The sequence below is a fragment of the Vicugna pacos genome, chromosome 20, assembly GCF_048564905.1.
Source record: "Vicugna pacos chromosome 20, VicPac4, whole genome shotgun sequence".
Lineage (NCBI taxonomy): Eukaryota > Metazoa > Chordata > Mammalia > Artiodactyla > Camelidae > Vicugna > Vicugna pacos.
In genome coordinates, this window is record NC_133006.1 from 38,057,859 (window position 1) to 38,080,273 (window position 22,415).

At 42.2% G+C, this 22,415-nt stretch overlaps 1 protein-coding gene and 1 long non-coding RNA gene across 6 annotated transcripts in view; one reads left to right on the forward strand and one right to left on the reverse strand.

Moving 5' to 3' along the window:
• The window catches only part of LOC102544289 (uncharacterized), a 245,217-nt gene that overhangs the window by 128,667 nt on the left and 94,135 nt on the right, over positions 1 to 22,415 (forward strand). The gene's annotated exons all lie outside the window — the stretch shown is intronic.
• The window catches only part of LOC140687815 (uncharacterized), a 48,729-nt gene that overhangs the window by 11,115 nt on the left and 15,199 nt on the right, over positions 1 to 22,415 (reverse strand). For all 3 annotated transcript variants that reach the window (XR_012062421.1, XR_012062422.1, XR_012062423.1), the window contains exon 3: positions 167 to 317. This is a non-coding gene — a long non-coding RNA (uncharacterized lncRNA). The remainder of the gene's footprint in view (positions 1 to 166; positions 318 to 22,415) is intronic.

Consider the following 22,415-nt stretch of genomic DNA (forward strand, 5'->3'; position numbering starts at 1 on the left):
GGAGAGGAGACCAATAGGACAAATCGACTTCAGATGTTCTGGGCCAGTTCGTCTGTGGGGACTACTGTTCCTATCCGTGGAACATCTTTCTTCCCCAAGAGTTCCTTCACTCACCCTCTTTTCTGATTGCAGACCCCTCTCCACACTCATACACATACTTACATACCCCAGGAGGTTAGGCTGTGATGGGTGTGATGCTCCTATGGCTACAATTCAGGGGTGGGCACACGATCTGAACCAGGCCACACGAGCTCTTTCGCAGAATTGTCTATTGTTACTTGGCAATAGAAACTCCTTCTCCTCTCTCATGTCTCGAGCTGAAATGATTCAAGTGTGATCTTCCTTGTGGCCATGGCCAGTTTATCATCCCTACTCCCTCTACCACCTCTTGTTAATATTGGGCATTTATAACCAATTTGAAACCAGTAAGTGTAGGAGTCTAACTGTTGCTTGGTGGGTGACACATTCTCTGTTCTTTACAAAGGAAAACTAATACAGGTGCATCCTAGAGAAGACCTCGCAGCCCCATCAACAATGAGCCTCTGTGGATACAACTGTGTACATACCTAAGAACGTGTATTTTAGGTCAAAAAACATATTGTCCACTGGGAAGCTTTTATTTATTTTCCTATGAGGGGAAAGACGTCAGTGAGAAAGTTCACAATGTCCCTTCAGTTAATTACATAAACGAGCACTCATTTTCCTGCGTAAGCAGAGTCACGGAGTCTCATTGCCTGTGGACTCAATTGGGTTCCCTGCTTCCTAATGCAGTCCCCTAATCTTTGCACAGTGATTTCTCCAATCGAGTAAGCCAGATTATGTGGTAAGTTCCTCCAAAAGAGATGCTAATGACTGCTTCAGGGCAAGAGATACCACTCCGGTAGTTTCAAGAAGTTAGCGTCGTTTTCAGAGCTATCTACCTCCCAACTGGGGAGAGGGTTCCATGACCAGACAATCTTAAAATGTTTCCATTAACATTCAGGTATGACTAGGTGGGTAAGCCACCAGAGAACCACACACTTTTAGAGCAGGAAGGGAGCCTGGGGATTATTTAGTTCAGCCCTGTTGCTTTATACCAGTATAAAACTGAGACCTGTAGAAGTTAAGTGCCTTGCCTTAGGTCAAACAGCTAATAAGTAATGGAAATGGGGCTAGAACCCACTTCCTTTCAATCTCAATCCAGTCCCAGTTATAAAAAAATAAATAAATTCTTCCTCAAGCACTCCTGGTCATTTTATAGTTTCCTGCCTCTATCAATTGCAAGCTGCTTTGATAATTATTAATACATTGATGAGAAGGTGTTGATTCTTAGGAAAATGCATGTAATGGATTAATGTAAATTTCCTCCTGCCACAGGGGTGAGTAGTGGGCAGATGCCAAGATGTTTGCGAGACGCACACGTTGCTGGCCACACAGAGTGAGATCTTTTTTGTGTTCTCAGCCAGTGATTTATGTGGCTGACCTAAATCTGTTGCTTAGGGAAGGTACGAGTTAACTATAAACATCACAACAGGAAAGTTATTCTTTAACAAAAGTGATACCCTTTCCTTTTTATAACACACATGTGATTTGACATTGAAATAAAATGCAGATGCTGCTTTGATTGGCGTATTCCCTGTTGCGCTTTTCCAAAACACCTTCACATATGGCCTGCCTCATTCCTGAGAAATGACTGGTTGTTTATGTCACACAAACAGAACAGATTGATTTTACAGTGAGTAAGGAGGATGATGAATTGTACGTTGGAGAGAAATCCTTGTCTCGGCAATCTAAACACTTGAAAATAAATGTTGCCTTTTGGAAAAAGCTCTCATGATCCACCCATGATCCCTTCATTCCATGCCCCCTTCCTAAGGCTTAAATAGATATACACATACAATCTCAGCAAATAAAAGGGTAGTTACAATCACCTCAAAATATAATTTTCCTTTTCACCATTTAAATATATCCTGAGACTTAACGGTCAAAAAAATGGCGGAGTTGTCCCAAAGAACCAACCCCAAATATCAACTTCAGTATTGTATGTGCACTATGAACAGCAAAATGTTTTTCATCTTGGTAGGAGAGTGGTACTGTTTCTTTATTTGTCAAGTGATTTTGAAATATAAAATTGTTATACTTAGAAGCTTTCTTAAGTGGTCCCAAGTTTTATCCCTTCAGAATTGTTCTGTACAAGACAGTAAAAATAATGCTGTGTGCTCATTTTTCTGATAATAGGCTAACCACATTCACTTTTGCAGAATGTTACAGTTTATAAATTCTTAACTCGTTTCCACTCTTTTCTTTTTTCATTTGGTGTTCACGGTCGCCTTGTGTTGGGACATTATTTCTCCCATTTTACAGATTATATAATCAAAGTCCAGAGAGATTCAGTAGCTCATTTTCCAACACTCAACTAGCTCATCTTCTCCAGTCCTTTCTCCACCGTAGCCTGTCACCTCCCTGGCTGGCCTCAGATTCATAAGTAGACTTTGGTGTGTGCATTGGGTGCACAAAGTAATGTTTGAAAATGCTACTGGCATATCGCACAGAGTTGAGTGGATGTGGGTGAAGGTCAGATGCCACGGAGGAGGGACGCTAACTAAGTCAGCTCTATAATGGGACATCAGAGCAAATCCCAGGGAGACAGATCCCTGACAGTAATGCATCAACGATCCACATGCAGTTAGGTGGTTATTGCCTGATGTTTCTCTCTTAGTAGGTGTGCATAAAGCATGACCATCCAGCCCTACTAAGAAGGAATACATCTTAGTGGCTAAGTATACAGGCTTTGGGGTATAAATTAGCTTTACAAATTACTAGTTGAGTTAACTTAGACAAGTTTCTCAAACTCTTTGTACCTCAGTTTCTATTAAAGGAAAATTATCTGTAAAAGGGAGCTAGTAGAAACTGCCTTATTTTAGTGAGCTCAAATATGTATGTTAAAGAAAACGGAACAGTGTAAATCGTATCAGCACATAGTAAGTGCTCAATCAATGTTAGCTGTTATTACGGTGGAGACTTTCCTTCTCTCTATTACCCTCCAAAAGGGTCTGCTTTCCAACATGTGTTTTAACTTAAAAACAACGACCTGTTTGTTTTTGAGAAATAACCAAAATATAGTGTAGTAAATAAAAAACCTTCATCAGTACTATATGTCAACAATATCTCAATGAAACTGGAAGAAGAAAGTATAAAATAAAAAAGCTTGCATACAGCGCTCTATGTCAATTAGATCTTAATAAAACTGGGAGAAAAATGTATAAAATAGAAAATAAATAGAAGAAACTCCCCCACTAAATAAACAAGTAAATAAATACAGATCACAGTGGGAAAATGAGATGTTAATGGTAGAAAAGAGATACCAGAGGAATGCGTATAATGTGTTAGTTTTCTATCCCCGCATAGCAGACTAAACACATTTAGCAGCTTAAAATGATAGACTTTTTTTTAATGTCAGATTTCATTGGGTCGGGAGTCTGGACGCAGATTAGTTGGCCCTCAGCCCAGGACCTTACAGGCTACAGTCAAGGTGTTGGCAGGGCAATGTTTTCATCTGGAGGCTTAACAGGGGAAGAATTCCCTTCAGCTCATTCAGGATCTTGCCGGGGTTTGCCTCCTGTGGCTGTGTGATGGACGCCCCGGCTTTTTGCTGCCTTTTCCTGGAGGTCAGCCACAGTTCTGTGCAGTGAGGGCTTCTTCTCCATGACTCTGAATTCATGAAGCCCACAAAGGGAATCTGTCACCTCGGGGAGGTCCCCTGAAGCTTTCACCTGAGTAAGTCAGGACCTCCCAGGAGGTGCAGGATTTGACTAGCTCAGAATCAGCTCTTTGAGATATAATTACCTCTGCAAAACCCCTTCACCTTTGTCATTGCCTGTTGACTATAAGTGAGTCATTAGTCCCATCCTCACACATCAGTCCCACATCACATCACCTTTGACCTCACTGGGTCTACATAAGTAAAATAACAGTGCAAATTTCCTGACCATTGATACCATGGGCAGTTTAAAGCTTTGACCTTGTGACTTCGCTTACTTATAAAAGCAGAGTTGTGTGTCGTGCTGGGCACTGTTGGCTGAGTACATCCAGCCGACATTCTTCTTCCCTGTCTTCCTAAGGAGTGACGCTGCCTCCAGTGACGGAACATGGTAGACGCTTTCCCAGTCCGTTATGCACTGTGGGTGGTCATGGGTCCGGTTCTGGCCAATGAAATGGAAGAGGATGGCAGCTTGGGCTTTTCTTCTTCAAAGGGAAGCAAGTAAGAAGGAAACCCCTCTTAGCCACCCTCGTACGCCTTCCCCCCCGGGCCACTGCCATGTGGATGTGACACTGGAAGTGTCTACAGCTATTTTGCAGCCTGAGGAAGCAAATGGGAGACAGACCAACCCAGCACCCTGTTATGTTGAGCTACTGCTTATGACATCCTCCTGCCTATCCCAGGGTTTATTTCACACGAGATAATTAAGTGCACTTATTGTTCAGTCCTCTTGGATGAACGTTCTGATGCTCATAGCTGAGAGCAGTTCTTACTGAGACAATGAACCTGCACGAATGTAGTCGTGATGCATTGAGGAGCAGGTGTTCTTTTCTTCGGTGTTTATCAAGTTTACATGGTGTCCTAGATTCTGGACACATAGTATTAAAATCCTTTCATATTGTCTGGGAACCACCAAAGCATAGTGTGTAACTAGTTGCTTTTTAGTTTAGTACAATTTGGAAGATGGGCACAGTATGGTGCAGGAGTGTCTTCTCCATGGATACTACACTGATTCAGTTGGGGAGGTGGAGAATGAGGTGAGTAGAATTAATTTAGCCAACTGTCTGGAAACCTCATATGACATCAGTGATAAGATTTAAATATCCAGGCGCTTCAGATTATAAGTCAGTCCAAATTCAAGCTGCATGATTTAAATGATGAAAGGGCCAAGCTGGGCAGGAAGCAATGTAGGGATTTATTTGATGCAAAAACACAAATGATCAGGAAAACAGACAATGTTCTGTAGTAATAGTTTGCAAACAGCATCAGGAAAACAATTGAATGGGCGTATTTTGAGCTTCAGGCATTGTAAATTCTTTCACTCTCATATACTTTATGCCTTCTTTAATAAACTGCAGAGTCTTGGGCCAGCTTCATCGGTGACGGTAGGTGGTCATTCATTTCACAATCCACTAATTTTCATGATTATTCAGTATTTTATGTTACCTAAACTGCTTTGGATTTTGTCTACTTCAAATTGTAATATGGCAATAGCTTATATGATTTCAGAATCATTAATTCAATTGGTGTTCCAAACATTTGGGTGTTACACTCATCCCTCCAAAGACAAACAAGAATTTAAAGTTCTTAAATATGCTGATGGTATTTAAAAAAAAATTCTGTTAACTGATTATGTCCTGTTGAAAAGATGCAGAGTGTATAGAAAATTCGTAGGAAGGAAAACAATTGACTATCAGTCATAATCTAATCTCTCCTTAAAGAGACAAGTGTATATTTACCTTAAATTCGTTTCCAGCTTAATAACTGAATTATTATATAACATGGAACAAATAATAGTAATAATAATCAGGCTATTTAATATTTTAAGATCTTTTAGTTTTTAAGTATTGTCTTTGCATGACATTGTGCAGGGATTTTGCAGGAGTTATTGCATGGACCTCTGGTACTCAGCTGCATCTCTCCAGCCCTGCTTTCTGCTATATTTCTCTTCACCTCAAAGTTCATGCTTATTGACAGCTTCTTGTTGAGTTGTCATAAAATCTAAGCTAATAGTTTCAAGGAAGGACCATTTACTGTATTTTAAGGCCCCCCAACTCAGTTTGGACATTTTGACAGTTTAAAAGTTCTTAATAATATTGAGTTAAAATTCATGTCCCTGGTTTTTAAATTATCGGTACCAGTTTGATTTGTTAAAATCCCAAGTCAAAAGCCAGTCTGTTTATTGCTCTTCTTATTCATCTTTTTTTCTCTTTCTTTCTTTCTTTCTTTCTTTCTTTCTTTCTTTCTTTCTTTCTTTCTTTCTTTCTTTCTTTCTTCCTTCCTTCCTTCCTTCCTTCCTTCCTTCCTTCCTTCCTTCTTTTCTTTCTTTCTTTATTTCTTCCTTCCTTCCTCTTTCTTTCTTTCCTTCTATCTTTGCATTTATCTCAGAACTTGAAGATTTGTTAAATATCATTTAGATTAGTTATCAGATTATCTCAATTTTAATACCCCTCACCCACTTCTTATCCAGTCGCCCCTGAGGTAATGAGGAACTTACCACTAAATAACAGGGCTCTACATAGATGCTTGGCAAGAACTCCAGGGTGGTTTCAGACGTAGCTTCTACCCCGCAGGAGCCCAAAGAGCAAGCAGACCATACTATTTTCATTTAAGGACTAACGACATGTGATTTCGTTTACTGATGGATGTGGTAGACATGCCTTTGCTCCTAGACCTCTAGTTCTGTCCTTCCAGACACACAGGAGACTGCATTCTCTGGTCCCTTTGTAGGTGAGCAGATTCATTTGAACAATTTCGGTCAGCTGGTTAGGAGCAGAATGGATGTGTGTCCTTCCCAGGCAAAGTGTTTAATGGCCAGTGTGAGACCTGCTCTTTCTCTCCCCTTCTTGGTGGTTGCGGAGGAGGCCTTGTGTAGAGATGGCCAGATGAACAGATCAGAACAGCTTGGATGGCAGAATTCTCGTATGGAGTAGAGATCAGCTGTCCTGTAGCAAACTGCATGAATGAGGAATGCACTTTTGCTGTGTTAAGTCATTGAGATATGGAGTTGCTAGCATCACATAAGCTAGTCTACATTAGTTAATAGAGTGGTCAGCTCTAAAGGTCTGCGTTCCCTAGAAATGTATAATTTCTTGAGAAACTGTCTGGAAATAGCTTATGATAGGACTGATATATGGGAGTGAGTCTCTTAGCTAGTGATGGGTGAGCTCAAACTGCTGTATCTTTACCTGGCATGTGATCTTATTTAATCCTCCAGATACCAGGGTGAAGTTAATGTGGTATCCACATTACAGATGTGGAAGTGATATAATTTGCTGTGGAAGCACTATTAAATTGGGAAAAATCCCGAAGGTCTCGGAATGCATCATTCAGGAGTGTTCAAGAGTACGTTGCACTAAGAGGGAAATAGTGGATATATGTGATAGTCACATTGTTACATTAATCAACTGTTAGCCTGTCGGCTTTTCCACCCAACATATATTCTCAAAAGCCATTGCCCTCTTGTGTGTTTTGGAAAAACAGCCATCATTTCCCTTCTGTTCCTGAGTTGTCATCCATGGAGATACTTTCCCAAGACAATCACGCTCCCATTGGAGCTTCCTGGCTCCTCCTGGGCTCCATTCACACTGCAGCAGCCTGTGACCCCCAGCCCTCTGGGATCACCACCCTCCTAGGCTGAGCTGCTTCTGTGCTGGCTTCCATGGATGAGTGGAGTGGGTCTGGCCACTCACCTCTTCTCTCTACTGGCCTTTCATCAATTTCCGATAATACAGTCCCCATAGTACAATCACAGAGGCTAACCAATATAAGTAATCCACTAAAATGTTGTGGTATCTGAAGAGAACACAATATAGGAGAATCAATTAAAACCTTAATGCTAAACATAAGTGCTCTCAAAGTTCAAGAGAACCCACCTGTAACTTAAACCATTTCCAGGATATTCCTACATGGATATTCCTCACTTCTAACCTTGACCTTGGTCATAAGGTCTGCCCTTCCTCCTCCTTTCCGAGAAAGTCTCCATCATCAGCCTTTACAGTGTCCATTGCCACTCTCTGTTATGGAAACCCCACTTTCTACGTACAGGGTTTGGACTCTGATCAGTCTCCTCTCTCCACTGGGCCAATCTGTAGGTGCCCACAGATGTTAGCGGGAAGTTTCTCAAAGATGGCATTGGTAGTAATGGAATGAAACGACAGTCCAGGGGGGGCTTTGACCCTTCCCACTCCCCTCCTCTCCTTGGACTCTGTCAGCCTGAGATGCAAATTCCTTTCCTGTTGTTCCTGATATTTAGCCAGTAACTGTCTTAAACCACACACAAACACATTACACGCACACATACACATTTATTGCAAAAACAACTCAAAATTCTCAGAAACATCTCCATCTATGTTCATATTAAGGAAAAGAAACATTTTCCTACCTAGAATATCATCTCCCCTTATTTCCCGCCCTCAGGGATGCTAGTGTGCAGCACTGGGCAAGGTGATAGCTGACCTAGACGCAACTCTTCATCTTCTTCTTTTCAGTTTAGGTCCAGGACCTCCCAGTGCTCTAGGATGCGGCCCATTAGAGGGCCATGACACCCAGTGATGCCCACTTTTTAGCTCTTTCAAGACACAGATGAGACATTATCACTTTTGTTTACCTGATACTCAGGAACATTCTTTCTTACTTCCCTGTGCAGGCTGTGGGCTGGAATGTAGGGCAGGAGAAGTTGGTCTTCCAAGCCCATTACAAATCTAGCATTAGTTTAAAAAAAATTATTGGCAGACTTCTTTCATGTAGACTGGAAAGGATACGCATGCTTCTTCGTGTTTTCCCATTATGTATGACAGTCCATGAAAGTCTATAAAAGCATCGCTGCACGTGAATTCACGGGAGGCATTAACTTTCCTGTTTGTCTGACTACAATGAGAGGACATCCTGCCATCAACATATTCCCTAAATAAAAACAGGGTTTTAAATCTGTCATCAAGTAATCATCCTCCTTCACACGCTGTTCTGAACTGGAGATAGTAACCACCTGTATCAGATGGGTTCCCGAGCCTCCGTATGCTTTCCTTGAAACATCTTTAGCAAACATTCCCTTTCTTCCTTCCTTTTTTGACAGCTAAATTATTGTGATAGTCTCTCTTCCTGACTCCCAGAAGCTCCATTCAATCCTATGTATGAGGCACTAAATAGAATGAAAGATTAAGAAAACAACACCAGATATTTTACATGCCTTCTTACTGATGCCAGTAATGAGTAAGTAACACTTATTCAGTGTCCCTGCTATGTGGGTACTAGTCTAAGTGCTTTGTGTGCATCATTTCTCAATCCCCCAACAACCCTACAAGGTAGTTAATATTATTGTCCCCATTGTACAGGTGAGGAAACTGAGGCAGGGAGTGATTCGTTAATATTGTCACAGCCACACATCTGATAAGTACTTACACCCAGGCGGTATGAACTCCAAACCTGATCCCCATGCCCTGCTGCCTCCGATACCAAATAGAAATAAAGGTCACTGCTTTAATAAAATCCCACAATCCAGCAGGGAGTATGTTGAGACTATTTAGCAGGCGTGATAACTAAATGGCAGGCATAGATCTTTGACATGAACCTGCCTTGAATTACACCGAGGCTCTCGGAAGTGTGGGCACAAGTGGAAGGATTTCTTATTTCTTTGTTCCCTTTTTGCTTTTCACTGCTTTGGGAGAAATATTTGTTGCACTCCGTGGATCTAGAACAGGAGAATCGGGCTCAATAATAGTAAATCTTAAATTTATTCTTATCTTGGGTACCTTTCTGATTCCGGCTGATAGCAGATTGGAATCAAGGGAATAACTTAAGAACAGCAGTTCTCAGGATATTTTAAATTAAAGTTGTTTGGGGATTTATCAGGCCTCAGAGGTCTCCTCTAGATAATTCAGTTTATGGATTTGGGAATTGAGGTTTTTACTCTTATTTTTAATTTGATTTCTGACCTTTCTGTTTCACACTCTCTTTCTCCCTCCTCCCACCCATTTCTCTCTCTCCCCAAATACGTGAATTTTAAATTTGGTCCTTAAGAGTTAAAGTCAATAATAGGCAAACAGTTTGAAGTAAATGGGTTGGCTTATTTGGGGGTTTTCCCCCAAACTGAGATTCGATTTAGCCTCACTTACCCGCTGTTACCACTGTACCCCCTCACACGACTCCACCACATCCCCCCCTCCACAGATACGTGGATAATCCTTCCCTCTCTGCTGACCGGTTCTTATTTCAGGTACACACCATCCTCCCTCATCTTGTACTGTTTTAATAGTATGTCTGCACTGCCTGATCCTTTACCCCTCTACCTTGATTCCTCTTCCTTCCATCTCTAAAACTATCGTCTATTGAGTTGAGATCTAAACACCTCCTGGGTTCTAGTCTAGATTGCCTGCTAGCTGACTATTAGTCCTTCCAAGTCAAAAGGTACCAGACTGAAGTCACCAACCTTCTCCATCAACCAGGTCTGTTTCCTAATTTGGGAAACAGATCATTTTTTACAAATAGTCTCTGTTGTTGCACCCATTCTAAGGTTTGGAATCTCTTTCCATTTTTCCTATCCTTTGTTCTCGGCATCCAGTCACTGATTTACTCAGAAAACATTTATTGAGCACCAACCATTATGCTTGGTTCTGGAGATACGAAGATGATTGAATTTTTTTTTTTTTACCATCATAATGTGTTTGATGTACGTTCTTGAATTTTGTGTGTCGTTATAAAGCATGTACTGTTGTTCCGTATGGGTGTACTTTAAAGGCACTGGGCTACACATAGTATTCCTTTTCTCAGGGTTTTCACTCAACCCTGTGTCTTTAAGATTGATGCATGTTGGTGTGTATAATGTCCTGATGGCTAATGTAATGTATGTACTGTTCTGACAGATCCTAATACCTGTGCACGATTTTGTGGTGTGCATTTAATATATATTTTTTAATTACATGGATTACTTCCAATCCCACTGTCAGCAACACTGAAGTAAATGTGTCCCTTCTGGGGAGTCCCCGCCCCCAGAAGAGGATCACTGAGTCTTAGTGTCCAACTGCATTGTATCTACAAGTTTCATTTCCACCAAGAGCATATGAGGATCCTGTTTTGCCTCACACCCTCCTACATGTGACCTTATCCAATTTTCTAATGTTTGCAGATATGATCGATTTTAAGTGGTATCCCATCGTTTTAATTTGCTTTTTTCTAATTACAAATAAATTTGAGTATTTCTTTCATGGGCTTATTGCTATTTGGGTTTTTATCTGTGAAAACTTGTTCACGTACTTTGTCCATTTTCTATTGTTTTCTGTTTTTTTCTTGCTAACGTGTGGAAATTTCTAGTAAGTTCTAGATATTTCTACCTTCCCAGGATTAGGGTTTCTCAATATCTTTTCTCAATGAATCATCTGTCTGTTAATTTTCTTTCATTGGCCCTTGTTAAATTGAGACCCTTAGTTGTAATGTTATCCTGATCCATCACTTTTCGCCTTCTGCTTTATGCTGTTTAAGGTAATGCTTAAAAACCTTCTTCTGCACCAGAGCTCACAAATATATTACCTTACATTTTCTTCTTCTAGCATTGCAATGTACTACTTACATAAACTTATCAGTCCATTTGGAGTTCACTTAACTCAGTTTTATTTTTAATCCACATAGCAGTTTTCTCTTTTCTATTAACTGAAGAGCATGTCTTTTGTTTATTACATAGATGGGGAAACTGAAGCTTGGGACATTTAAATATTCGCCTTGTGACATAAGCAGCTAAGAGTCAGAGCTGTGATTGTCCCCTAGGTTTCTTAACCTCAAAGTTTATAAATGCTCTATACTTTCTAGAAATGTCCTCTTCTGTACTACAGTGTCCTTGAGGGCAAAGACTGTGCCCAGTCTCACTGAGAAGCATGACTGGCACATGTCATTGCTCAGTAAGTGTGTTTTGGAGTTGCACTATTTCAGTCTATCACTCTCTGTCCTTTTACCCTTTGTAGATTAGCATAAAAAGTTGTAGAATTGGCTTTTCATCCATTCTGCTGACAAACCCTGTCCCCAAAATGCTGCCTTTTGATTAGATTGGCCTCAGCCTCTGAAAGCTGGACGTCCTCCAAGGCTTGCTGGTGGAGATGCGACACCACCATTTGACTTGGAGAGTGGCACTTTGGTGGCACTCGTGGAACAAGTCCAGTAACTAATGGGAACATGGATGATGAATTCAGGTCTGGGACACATTAAGGTAATTGTGTGGCCCCAGCAGCTCTGGAGACATGAATTTTCATCTCGATCTCTATGTTGCACTGCTGCCACGTTCGAACTGACAAGCCTCCCAGTGATGTACTCACAAGCTTAATGAGAGCTGCTCTCTCTTTATCCAACTGCTCATCGTCATGTAGTGTGGAAGAAACTGTCTTCCAGTCTTTGGTCTTCTGCCACGGACGACAGATAGTATTTGGATGCCTCTGTGATTTTTCCAGGTGTTGGCCATATCTGACCTAACTTCCTGCCAGCTCATAATGATGTGGCAGTACTACGGAAACTATCAACCCATCTCCGAGCCTGTCTGCTCATGTATTTCAGAACAGTCATCAGCATTTGTCTGCAGGATTGCCTTAGAGGTTTTAGTGGTGGCTGACTGTCTGATGGAGAAAAAAAAGGAGCTGTCCACGAGAGCAGAATTTAAGTTTTATGATGATGCTTTGAGCTTTGATTGTATTATTAGTAGGGAGTAATGCAGTAAACACACACACACACACATACACGCGCACACACACACACACACACGCAGAAAATACCAGCTCAAGTCTTCAGTACTCTATACGGCCTTGTGAGATGGAATCCAAAACCTGCACCAAAGCTGAGTTAGCTTTAGATGTGAGAGTGTACCTGGGAATTAGGACTCAAGGGGACATGCCTGACTGAGGAAGTCTGGAATTTTCTTTGAGGAAGAACTGAAGAATTTCACGTATGGATACAGCACACACTCACTTATGAACGCTGACTATGGACCGGGTGTTAGGGATACAAAAATGCATCAGACCCAGCCTGTACTACTAACAAAGCATTAACAGTTTACTCAGGGCGCAGGACCACTAAGTCCACTGTTACGGGTACTACAATCTTGTAGATGTCTGGGTTAAGTAATTCATCAAATTACACGCAGCTAGTATCTATCAAATCTAGGTGTTGGATCCAGGACTTCTAATTTTTTTTTTAACATTTTAGTTATTTTTATTTATTTGTCTGTTTACTTATTAGTTATTAATTTTTAATTTTTTAAAACTGAAATATAGTTGATTTACAATGTCATATTAGTTTTGGGTGTGCAGCAAAGTGACTCAGCTGTATATATATACTCACACACATATATATTCTTTTCCAGATTCTTTTCCATTATAAGGTATTGTAAGCTATTGAATTGAGTTCCCCATGCTATACAGTAGGTCCTTGTTGTTTATCTATTTCACATCTGGCATTGTGTGTGTGTTAATCCCGAACCCCTAATTTATCCCTACCCTCCCTCCCCATCACTTTCCTCTTTGGTAACCATAGTTTGTTCTCTGTGTCTATGAATCTGCTTCCAGGCCTGGCATCGGGGACTTAATGACAAAGAAACTGAAGGAATAGTTTAAAAAACTTCATCCACTGGGGATGGGGCTGCAAGGGTTTGAGTTACTGCGGAAACAGAGGACAGAGAATTGTGGCTAGTGGGGAACAGTTACTAGAGAAGTAGGTACCAACGACAGATGGTTCCCATAGCAACAATGCTCTAGCCACACCATGGGGGCATCTTTTACGGGGCTTTTATCATAACTCCATTCCAGGGGGTCAGGGTTGGTTTTCGAGTTGGGAGTAGAGCTGGTGATGAGCTATTCTATTGAATGTAGGGATGTGCAACTACCAAGTTTAGAAGGCTAGGTTTGGAAAGCATGGAGCAAACTAGATTATTTTATCCTGCATCTAGTTTTTTTTTTTTTGAAGCAGTGTAGTTTTGAATGACTTCCTCAAAATTTGAATACAGATTTTACACGATGAGGGCTGTCATAAAATCAACATACACTGCTTCCTTTTAAGAACTAGAAACACCATCAAACCTCAAAATTGAGAAGAATCGTTTACTAACTACACATTTACAACCACAAGTTGAACAAAACACACCACGCTTCATATAGACCAACTGTAATTATGCAAAATAAAAGGTCTGGCTCACAGTTGCCATTGGTTTGAGGTGGTTTCATTCTTCTGTACTTTCGTGGAATATCCCTCAGAAAAAATCTCAATCTGGAAACATAGTTTAGTGGTTAACAGCGCAAGCTATGCAGTTTACTAATTGGGTTAAACATGTTCCTATCAATTTTGCTATCTGAGGACACGTGTAATTTCTTGTTTCTTGACTTATTCAGGTTTCCAGCTGAGCCTAGAAAGACATTGCAAGGAATTATATGCCTCCATTGACTCACAGGGACCCCAGTAAATAGCATAATACAGGAATGGGGCACCACAGAAAATACTAGTATTAACTTTCAGATTTTCAGAAAGGTCTGTTCTCTCTCAGCTTTTTGATAATAAATATTATGTATTTATTCTCTGGATAAACATTTTTGGGCCTTCTTTAATTATTCAAGATAATACTGTTTTTTTGTTTGGGGAGGGGGTTTTGCACAATGCCTACATATTGAGAAATACTGTGGTCATTTCCTCTCCTAATTAATCCATTTAGCAAATATTTACAGTGTACATACTATGCGTCAGGCTCTATTGCTGAAACTAGGGGTACAGAAGTAAAATCTCTTAGAGATTTTAATTCCCTGAGTCTGAACTGTCATAACTCTTATTACTTACAGAGCCCCCAAGCAACAAGAGGATCGTAATAGACCATTAATAGCTACTTGTTGGTTAAATTAATCTGTGTAAGAGAAAAATTCATATTCCTTCTCTGTATGTTATTGGGTTTTTTTTCCCCAGTAAAACAAAACAAAACAGGTTTTAATCCAAGAAGTAACAGAAGTAAAAAGTTACAGCCACTCCCATCATATACCCACCCTCAGTTTCCCCTCTTCCTGTGCTCAGCACCAGCCACCCACCATATATACACACATATCTGACTGCAAGTTATTTTCGTAATGAGTTGACGGAATCACATTAGTTCTTGTGCGCCAGATACTAGCTAACGTTCTCTCCTTTTGCCAGTAAGAATAGAAGAACAAGAAAAGGGCACAAGGAGTTGTAGAATGCGGTTCTCCAGATGCACAAGGATTTGGTCTTTTGAGGACTTGGCACTGTTCAAGCCACCATAGAAATTTCTCATTGTATTGCCGTACGGGTCAAGTTTCTCCTGTTCCTTTCCAGTAAAACCTTACTTAATGTGAGAAGTAACTGAAGGTGAAATTTACCAAACCCTTTGGCTTACTTTTCTTCTTGAAAGAACAAGGATTTAACATCTTGTGGATGATTTCTTTTCCTGAATTTAGAAAGATAAAGCTCTTTGGGATGGAACTGTTAAGTCAAACATTATAAACTTACTGTGGTCTTGAGGTTGTGAACGTCATTTGAGTATACCAAGAGTGTCTTGTCATATTTTTAACCTTTTCAATCTAAACAGGAAGTTAGTTTGTGAGTAGGGGTGCAGAGAAATTTTTTTTTAATTTTAATTTTGTGAGTCAGCATTTTAACATCTCAGAGGTTCTTGATCGAGCTTACTACTTAAAGGTAAAATAAAGCTTTTTTTTTAAAGGCTTTTAACTAGCTACTGATATAATTTGTTGCGCATTGTTTATCAGTTAATCTGCACATTGCTCTTATCTTTGAAGTTTTCTTTCAATAAAGGAAGACATTTTGACTTTACACTGCCAATGTGCTTTTTTTTTGAAAGAGAGAAATGTCAAAAGTGAATGATTGTATTATTTCTTTACCTGCCTGATTGTTTCATTTCATTTTTATTACAGTTTTACAAGAATTAGAAGCAAAATTTGTAAGCCTTTCTGAAATAGATTCTTGTTCTTGGTACCCTCTTCCTTTCTGTAAAGACATTTACCTGTACTTAGCATAATTTTCAAAAATTTAGGGTCACAATCCTAAGACCTTATGAAATAGATCCCCGTTCTTAGAATCCTTTCCATTCCTTGAAAGACTTTTTCTAATTCTTGCAAATGAGTTTAAAATTATTACTGCAGATCTCAAAGGAATTGATGACTGGGGCTGAGGATGGTCATGGGTGATGCTGAGAAAGGAGGCTGTGTCTTACATCCACCATCACCTATGGACTACTTCATCTTTCGCTTTGCATCTAGTGGTGCCTCGGTAAGCAGCAAGGGAGACAGGCCTTTTCTCTTTTCAACCAGCGTAACCTGACGAGCTAGTAAGTTTCCATCAAAGGCTAGGAGTGGGGGGGTTTGAATATTAGTCATTCCCGAGGAGGCTTTTTTCCCTCTAACAGTCACAAAGTGGACATGGCGTGACCATCCCGGGAAGCCCTGATTCCGGCGAGAGCATTCCTTCTGTGCTCTGACTTCCAGATGTGTGCGCTTCTCTCCTTGTGCTGTGTGCAGAGCACCGCCCTGCCACACTGTTACGTTTTAGAGCTAAAAGCAGTTCTGAAATGAGAGAAATTATATGGGGGTGTGCCTTGAGGACTAAGGCTCAGATGTCCCAGGCAGCACCAGTGAAAGTCAGCTCTCGACGAGCTTGGAAATGGACAAGCTAACAATCATTTCCCACGTAAGATCTCGCGCTGTTGATTCCGTGTAGACGTGGTGTAGTGACACTACGGGCGTTAAAGGTGAAAAGGGGGGTGAGGCTGTGATGCCCTTAATGGCCCGCAGTATTCGCATGACACTTCGCAGTGAGGCTGACTGCTTTTATGTGTATTATTCCATCTTCCAGATGACTCACTGGGGAGTGTGCTTTAATTCTTACGTGGCAAGTAGGAAGCTGCAGCTCCGAGATAATTGCTGATGTGCTTTATTCCTATAGGGCGTTCTTCTTCTCCGCAGAGCTTCCGTGCACTGTCAGCTGTGTGGTGTGCTTAACCCTCGACTGTGACACACTATGGTAATTTGATCAGATAAGTGTTTCCTCAGGACTTCTTTTTTCCTTCTTTTTAACACAAAAGAGTCCAAGTCACTTTGAAAAAACTAGCCTCGTCTGAATTCTGAGACACTAGCTCCTCTTCATTAGCTCTGCAAAATAACCTTGAAAACCTTACTTTTTTTTTTCCCAACCAACTCTCCAAATGTTATAAATATCCTTTTGAATGAGCTATTTCATTTATAAATGCCCGTGGACACCACTTATATCAATGGGCACAGGGTATTCCTCAGAGATATTATCTGGCACACTGACAACTGTGTCTCCGAATCTTATCAGTAATTTCTACAATAAGGACAAAGCACTACATGATGATTACTTTTGTCAATGGATAAAGACATCTGGGTCAGTTTCCAGCTTTCACTTGCCAAGGTTAGGTGCATAAGTTTGATTTTTTTGGAAATACTATGACTTATACTCAGTACACTTTGGCGTTTTCCCTCGTACATCCCCCCAAATTGTGTAACTTCTTGCTTTCTAATCATGACCACTTAAATCCAATATAATACACAATATGGTAACGCATCTAGTGGGCTCTGAGTGGCATATTTTGTGAAGATGACACTGCCTTGCGTAGAATCTCAACCTTTTGTTACTGAATCTAAGTCCTGCACTTTGGTGTAAGTCTTGGCCTGGGGGGTGTTGATGACCTTAGACATGACCTGGGGGTATTCTTCATAGCTGGTAAGAGTTCTTCCTTTCATAATGGACAGAATGCTAATTTCTGTGACACGTTTCCATTCAGTCTCACTGATGAAGATCTTGTGGGTAACTGTAAACACCACATTTGAATCTCAGTAGCAACCAGTAAAGTTTCCGTGAACTGTCAGTCTCTCTACATGCAAGGCAATTTGTCCAAAAAAAAAAAAAAATCACAAGCAAAAATGTTAAAACAAATTAATCAAGTTCTTCCTTATAAAAGCAATTTAATATTTATTTATGAAATTTATGTCTCTGAATAGTAACTATAAGAGCTATACCTTGCCAGCTCACAGAACACACCCTTCAGCTTGGTGAACACTATTTTGGTGAATGACTAAGCTCAGTCTCTACTCAGGGGTCTGACGTTCTTCTGTTCAGGGGTCCATGTTTGTTTACTTCAACATGGAAGAATTTAATTCTTTCGAAACATGAATTTCCAGGAACCAGGCTAATGGGCGTCTGTTCTTTGTTTTGTCTCTGAGCAACAGTTGGAAGCATTAGGTTTGTTCGAGCTCAAGGACTGAGGCTGTCTACTGGTGGTGCTCAAGAATAACTTCAGCTGCCCGAAGGCATTTAGATTCCCTTCGAGATGTCCCAGACTCTTGCGTCCCTTTGAGTCCCCCCTCCAAAGGGGCCTTGCAAGGTGGCTCCTCCGCTTGGAAACTCTTCCCTCTCCTTTGTGCCATGTTGTCTTCTGTTCGTTTCTTCAGATGAGTGGTTTCCTGAAATCCTAATTTTGATTCTCGTAACACCACACACTCTCCTTTGCAACACCTGCATTCGGTGCAGTTTACATTTGTTTGTAGTTGATTTTAGTATTTCTCTACCCTCACTAAACTGAAAACTCCAGGACGAAAGGCACTGGGTCTGTTTTTTCTTACTAGCGTATCCCTATCCGCTTGCAGGCTGACCCCTGAGTTACAAACATGTAAGTACACAGGCTTGGGAAGTGTGTCAGCTGCCAAGTGGAAACATTCTCATCCCTGTCCACCGCCCAACGTCTGATCATAACTATTCACGCCCCTTGTACCTGCAGATACACTCACCTTCTCCCCCAGGTTTTTGTTCCATTATGACATCAGCATCAAGTCATCTAGGGTCTCATCATCTGAATTAGGAGCAAATCTGAATTCAGCTTCTTCGATGCAGCTACTCAGCTATGGCTCCTCTTGATCTAGGCACCAGTGAACCAAAAGTCCTAGTTGTCTGCACCCCTCCTCCACCCCACCACACACACACCCCTGAAGGGTAACTGTTATATTCTCGTCAAAGGGGGAGAAGAAAGTGGCTTCCGTCAATTACTGTCTCACAGCAGCTGGTTACACGTTGCTGTCAGGTCCCCTGTTCCACGGGCAGGGACTCTCTCTTGGTTAGAGTTCAGTGGTATTCCTGCAGGTGGTTCCCTACCCCAGTGTTCTCTTCTGCTCGTAGCTCCTCTCTGGGCTCTGGGCTCTGGGCTCCATCCTCTGAAGTATCTTTCCTGTTTGATCAGAGATTGCTCACATTTGCAACTGAATAGCCTTCTCACCCTGCCTAACAATCCACAGAAAGTCGGGGGCCCAGAAGCCGCTTTAACTTTGAAGTGTCTTTCTTCTATGCTTTTGCCGTGCTGGCCAAAGCCACTTAAAAAGTTCGTGACCAAAATCCATCTAATTTCTTAAAAACTTGTTATAAATCACAGTGATTTTTCCTAGTATCATAATATTCCTTCACTTGATAGTTTTCTTAATAAAATACATATGTAAGTTTACACATTAGATTCCACACAACATTAAATGATTAGTATATTGTGGTGAAGAAATCAACACAATGGCCCTAAAGACCTCATGTAAGAAACATGGTGACTGCCTGCTTTACATACCTGCCACTGGCAAGGAAACCAGATTTCTAAAGTGTGGATTCATTTCTTCATTAAGATTTTTTTTTCCTAGAAAATTCAAATAAAAGCCACCTTCATCATGGAAGCAGGTAAGGTAGGGGTTGCCCAGAGAAGGAAAACCTAGTCATGGCTTTCTTGACAAAAGAAAAGGCATTTTTGTCCTAAGCCATTTTGAAATCTAAGTCTGGACACGATGCTTGCCCTTGAACATGTCTCAGTAGTTAAGGATCTTAAAGGAACAAGGGAGGACGATGTTGATCTTTTCTGACCCTTGTGACTTCAGTCAACTCAAGCGTGGGCTCTGTCCATCATCCAGGCCCCTTCCTGAGTATACATGTATCCTGAGCTCCAGCGCCTCCAGCTCTGCTGTTCAGGGAGGTAACGCTTTAGGAAATGTCCGCAGGGTCCTCCTTAGTCGCTGCAAGTAGTAGTAAATCCTTCCTTCTACTGGTCTTTGGCTTTGATTGTGTCCTTTGGCTCGACACCCACCAGGAGGCAAACCCACTCGTTCTTTTTGAAACAGACCTGTTCTCCTTGGATGGCCGGTAGGGATGCTGTGTTAAAACATCCTTAAAGTTCTTAGAGGCCCGTTGTCCTGCTCCCTGAGGCGCTGCCTTACATCATTTTGGGGTCTGAACAAAGGATCTTATGGCCACACCATTGATGTATTCTTAATACTGGAGTCATTTCTTACTGAGAGACTTTTTGCCAGCTGAAGAGATAGAAAATGAGCACGTTTTATTTATCAGCCCAGCAAGTTTTGACCCTCTGTATTTCCAAGCTGAAAAGCCCTTTCGGGGACTCCTGTCTCTCTTGAAGTGCTTTGTTATCCACAGCTAGGAGCACCCAACTGGTGAGATCAACATTCTGTCTGAAGTTTTCCTTCGTCGGAGCTGTAAGTTCTGTATGCATATTTTCTACCATAGTGACTGCAGGTGATGGTTTTGCAAACTGTTCAGCCTCTGTATACTCTGAGGGACCAGTGTCCTTCTGTTGCTGAATTAAAAAGCCAAAACCCACCATATATTTGCTCACAATTCTGGGGGGCAGCAGTTTGAGCAAAGTGTCTTGGGCAGTTTTTCTGTTAGTCTTGCCTGGGATCACTCACAGGGCTGCGTCCGTCTGGCAGCTCAGTGGGGGATGGATGGTCTGTGACAGCCTGCAGGGACTCAGGGGAGGCCATCCCCAAATGTGCCAAAGTGGCCTATTGATGACTCTGAATTAAAGTCACTTGAGAAACAGCCAGTGCAAGAAGGTCACTGTGACCCTCTCCTCCGTCTCCTCGGTCTCAGTGTCCCAAGAAAGCAAGAGCCAGAATAGGCAAGACCTCTTGGTGTCACCAAACGAAAGTTCGTGTGCCTGACGCACAGTGAGACCTAACAAACTGAACCATTAAAGTCTGGAGCAGAGAAAGGTTTACTGCAGAACCGAGCAAGGAGAAGAGAGGCTTGTGCTGGAAAAACCCGAACTCCCTGATGGTTTGGAGGAGAAGTTTTTAAAGGCAAAATTTGGGGTGAAGGTTGCAGGGTGTGTGACTTTCTTCTGATTAGCTGCGGGGGGGGGGGGGTGGACAGCTCTCCAGGAATCTTGTGCTCAGCCCAAAGTTGCCATCCTCCACCTGGGTGGGGCCTCAGCTCCTGCAGAAGGACTCAGGGGTATTGCCATGTAGATTCCTTGAGGAGGACCCAGGCCCCTGCCCCGAGGCTGCTCTATTGTTTCTTGACTCGTCCTCCCTTGTTTCTGCATTCCCTCCCTTTCCTTGATTAGCAACTGTTTGAAAGTGCCCTCTGGAACTCCGGCAGGCCTAGGAGGCCGAAGGACGCCTGTGTCCTACAAGCAGGAAATGGGGTCACGGAGAGGATTTTACAAGGGAGGCCCCCCCAGGCTCCTGCTCTGTTTCAACCCCTCCTTTTCTTTGTTGCTCCTCAATCTTGAGAACAGGTGTCAGACAAGAAAAGGAATGACGTTCTGGATAGAGGGGTAAATCATAAATTTGGCAGAGGAACTCGGTTTTATTAGGACCTACATTCAGAAGTGGTACAGTGCCACTCATGACATAGTCTGTTGGCCAGAGCAAGCCACAGGCCACCCCAGATTAAAGGGAAGAGGAATAAATCTCCCTCGTGGAGAGGAGCGAGAAGGTCACACTGCAGAGGGATGTGTGCAGAGGGATGGAAGGGGCTTTTGCAACCTCCTGGAGTTCGGTCAGGGAAGAGCCCTGAGGGAGCTCTGGGTGTAAGATTTATGATAGAAATGGGACTGTGCTCAGATGTGTAAGAGCTGGGGGAGCGACGATCTGAAACAGAGAGCAGGCGTATCAGAGAAGTCACGAACCACTCACCCTGAACCATGGGCTCCATGGACACGTGAGGGCTTCCAAGAGCATCTGAGAAGCCAGGTACACACAACACTGAAAGGGAACTGCAGGGGGCAGCTCACGGAAACACCTGTGGGAAGTGTGGCCTACTGGGCCCACCACTGAATGTCTGGTGGTGGGCGTGGGGCCACTGTTGGTCAACGAGGTCAGATTTCTAGAAGAGCTCTACTTAGTGCCGAAAGTGAGGGCCACACAGACCCTGCTGAGCACCTCTGTGTCTCACCGTCACTGTCCTGACCATGCAGAGACCTCCAGGAGGTAATGACTGCCTCCCCATCCTCACCCTGCCCTGTGGCCACTGCCGCCCTCCACCCCCAGTGGCACAGGAACCCTGGTGGCATCGCTGAGTGTGTGGAGCCAGCACTCTCTGGAGTCTTAAAACCCCCACCCCAGGGCCCTCCATGTGCCTGGGGCCTATTGACACCTTAACCCCCACTCGGACCCTGTGCATACCTGCATTTCTGCTAGATAACAGAGCATCTTCTCTGGATGTGTGTTTACCCTAACAGAACCCATCGCCCCAGGACAGAGCCCAGCTCACAATACCCTAGGCAGACAGGCCTCCCATCCTGCCCTTACCAAAGTCATAAAACCTATTGTTCAGAGAAATCCCTGACAGATCTTGAGGTCAATCAGGTACCCGTGCATGAATTGATCACGCAGCCTCTGCTCCTTGT